A 4,309-nucleotide genomic window follows, 5' to 3' on the forward strand; every position below is an offset into this window, starting at 1 on the left:
GGTTCCTCGTCATCAAATTTAAACTGAAAGTAGATAACCATTTTAGATAAATGTACATTGTTTCAGCCAAATACATTTTATAATTAAGGTACATGTAATAATGTACCTTATAAAAGCTACTTTGATATAGCTTATACATTTTCCCAGTTGTATGCACATACATCAACTAGAAGCCCAAGACCAGCTTGAGGAATCACTGATGTCATAATCAAACTTAATAAAATTAAAATATACACTCCACTACATATTTAGATATCTACAAGAAGCCATAGTATACACACAAATAACAAGGCAACATGCGACCATACAACTTATAACATGCCATTATAATTTTATTAAACAGTTTCTTAAATCATATATGGAAAAAGAAAAAGAGAAAGAAAAATGGTTGTTATGTAATATGAACATATGCTTGTAATCCTCTGTAGCTAAGCAGAAGTTTGGCCAACAGGCTTCTTGTTACAGCATTTTCATCACATTTACAAACATTTAATTTGTGTGTGAAAGTAATTATAGTTATGATAACCTATATCTGGAGGGTCATGGATAGATTTAGTGATTAATTTTGTTTGTTTGTTGAGTTAGGTTGTGAGTAAGAACATCCTTGTCAGAGCAAGATGTCCCATAATTTATATTAAATTAATTTTGTGTGTGAAAATAATAAAAAAAACCTACCTTTGGAAGGTCAAGGATAGATTTAGTGATTAATTGGAAAAATATATATATATATCTTGTAAGAAACTGTTAAATTATAGTAGCAGACATTAGTCATGATTAATAAGAATAGTTTATAATTGTTTTCATGTTAGAGTTCAAAGTACAATACATGTACTTGTTGGTGAGAAATATAATATACCTTACTGGATGTTTACACAGTACGTCATTAATTTTTGTCGTTAAGTTTCACAGACACTGTTTACTGTTTGTGGTCTTCTACTGTAAGCTATTCTGGTGGTTCTCAACTGCTGGTCTGCAGAAACATCCAGTGAATGTATACTTCTTTCCAATAAATATTCATATAATTAAACTTTTACATACTATCTACATCTTGACTACTTCATATCTACAGGTCATATACTGTAACATAAAGTTCAGACATACAGCTAATAGTCTATAAGATTTTTAGAAAAAAATTTGTCACCACAGAGTGAAGTGTTGGGAACCATGTTATTCTTCATGTTACAATACAAACAACAGATATGTGTGCAATTGAAAAGGAATCTTAATTTAACAGTGACAGCTGGGTACGACTCTAGAGTGTGTATTTACAATATATTATTCAACATATATATATATATCTTTTAGTGCTTTTTAGTCAAAACATAAATTAGATAAAAAGAACATAGTTTTCTAAAAAAAGCCATAAGTTATAATTGATTTACAGTTTACAAAATAAAAAATCAAGTACAAAAATCATATTCCAATGAAAATTTATAAAATGACAAACTGATAAGAGGCAAGAAATATAACAAATGAAAGATAAGCCAAACAAATACCAAGATATAAACATCAGAGATAGTAAGGGATAACAATTCAGTCTTATCAACTGGGCTTTTTCACTACAAAATAAAATAATTAATTTAATTATGTGTACTGATGATGATGATTCCTTGCCTTTGCATACAGATAACGTACGTGTTAAAAACCCAAAATTCTTGAAAAAACATATGAGCTTCTCAGAATTATGCAATTAACTTCATGGAGCATTCTTATTCCCTACCAAACCTCACAAACTATGTTGAATAATTATAATTCACCACCATGTAATATCACAGGTATGCTATGTGAAGTGGTTAAATTGGAATTTTTTTGGAGGAGGGGCAACTCCCTTTTGTGATCCTCTTTGCAGTAGCAACACATATTAAAAATATATAAGTATTAGGCACACCAAAATATTTGTATTGGATCTAAAATTTTTTATTAATAAATGATGACAAACTCAAATGTTCACATGTAGCATTAAAATGTTGCTGTAACTGTTCTTCTGTTGGTTTCTCTCTGATTTGCCACTGGTATTTTTTTGTCTTTTAACCATAGGACCAGAACTACTGACAATGAAAATATTTGCAACATAAATACAGTACTAATTTTGAAAATGTTTAAGCTTTGCTTCTTTTTACAGTGCACTTCATATCACTTTTTTTAAATTGTTGATTTGACAAAAGTGGTAATGAACAAATCTTATCTTCTTTATCTTACAGCTTTTAGAATGCACTGAGAAGACATGAGTTGGAGAAATTAAGCAGTTATTTTAACCTATTTTAAAATTATAGATTTTTTAAATTTTATATTTGTTCATACAAAATATTCTAAAGTTCCATCAAAGTGGGTAACCTCTAGATCCTACTGATGACTTTTGGCAGTTTTTGGGGTGCATCAAATATCCTACAAAGTTTTTAATGACTCCTGATATAAATTTTAAACAAATTAAAGTTGTCACAGAACTACTCAATACTTATTTTTTGTGCTAAGTGTTACATGCACATTTTCTGTTATTGTTGTTTTTTTTTATTCACAACATATCTATACAGCTGTATAAGCCCAGGAGAGTTTGAGATCAATGTTCTACCAATTAAACTACATGGGGTTAAAGCACTGAATACACAAGTCACTATCTGGATTTTTACAAAAGGCCTAGATCCATTAAACCAAGGGAACATCTTGTCAACAAGGTTTTAATTACCAATGAGATAAACAATTATAAGAGAAGTTAAAACATTTTCACCCACATTTATCAAGTACAGACTACATGCAGAGATCAAATACAATAAATAACGTAGATGGAAAAAACAAAAGTATTTGGAAAACTATGTTACTATAACCTATAATTACGATGAAATATAATACATGCATACAGGGTCATAATGGAACTCTAGCAACATTTGTGGCATAATTTATTAGCATATAAAAGTTGGATTATCATGGCATCTCACAGTCTACTGTAATCCTTTTGCTTCTGGGGTAATTTACAACAAACCAATGTCTTGCTCCACTTGCCATCACGTTACTAACCCACTACTGTTGAAATCATGACAACAACTAGGTATACAAGTGTCTTTAAAATGGCACATAAATCAAACAAAATGACTACGAAAGTCAATAGAGATAAAAAAATCATAGTGATAGTCAGCCAGATGCAGAAAAAAGATCCTATTATTTAAGAAATGTGCATTACCCCTTTCGCGTCGGGCTCGGTATAAAATACACTAGTTCGTATATACATTTGCACACGCTAAGTATTTATACTATAACTTTTAATGCAGTATGTGTATCTTCACAAAATTTGGTAGACTTATAGTAATGATTACAAGAACATAAAAAATCAGATTTTTTTAATGAAGCATTTTTACTAACGATTTGTTTGTGAAAATATTGAGTTTTATTACTATTCCAAGTGTGAAGTGATTTTCATGTTATGATTAAAAACTATTCTTCATCCCAAAAATCTCGTATATCATTTGTGTAATCTCTAAAACCTCCTAAATACATTTCAAACATTTGTTTTCACTAAAACTTTATATTTTTTTCTGTTATTTTCTCTGCCCTAATTATATGGGGTCTTTCAATTTGACTGACTTCGTAATGATCATAAATAATTAGAACGACTCCAAATTAGAACATGAGAACATAAATGTTTAGTCTAAATAGTTTAAATCTCATAACATTATACATTTATATATATTTATTATTTTTATTATATTGACCTTCCAGTCATTTATGACTAACATTACAGAAGTTGTAATGACACGGTGAATGTGCACTCATGTTACCACATCCAAGAATATAAAACTGGCCTTTACAAAGTGACCTGTCTTGGCTGTGTTTTAGTGGACTAATGTTTTGTAAGATACAGTCACATTTCAGTTATAATACATTATATATATATATTATTACTATTTACAAATGAGTTCTTAAACTTATTTTTCTTAAAACACAGAACAGTAGAAGTATAGAAAACAAACATCTCTTTTAGTTACGAACTTTGTACTCGTTTGCTGCTTGCTGTAGGTTGATAAGCCTTATCAAGTTTTGTAAGTGGAAGTTAAACCAACTAATTTTTTAGGTTTCATATATATACATTTGAAATAACCAAAAATCATAAATTACTATATCAATACCATAGAATTCCACTATAATTTATCAAACTTAGTAACTAAGCTGTATTTGGGTCTATTTGTTAAATATTTAAGTCTGCTTTTCAATAACAGTTGGATTTTCAGAATTCCCAACTACAAATAATAAAAGAGACTTCAGTGAAGTTGGGCTATGGAATATATAAAAACAATGCAATGATAAATAACAAACCAAT

At 29.2% G+C, this 4,309-nt stretch overlaps 1 protein-coding gene across 2 annotated transcripts in view; it reads right to left on the minus strand.

Moving 5' to 3' along the window:
• The window catches only part of LOC106456933 (G-protein-signaling modulator 2-like), a 44,539-nt gene that overhangs the window by 38,829 nt on the left and 1,401 nt on the right, over positions 1-4,309 (minus strand). The gene's annotated exons all lie outside the window — the stretch shown is intronic.

The sequence above is a fragment of the Limulus polyphemus genome, unplaced genomic scaffold (assembly GCF_000517525.1).
Source record: "Limulus polyphemus unplaced genomic scaffold, Limulus_polyphemus-2.1.2 Scaffold273, whole genome shotgun sequence".
Lineage (NCBI taxonomy): Eukaryota > Metazoa > Arthropoda > Merostomata > Xiphosura > Limulidae > Limulus > Limulus polyphemus.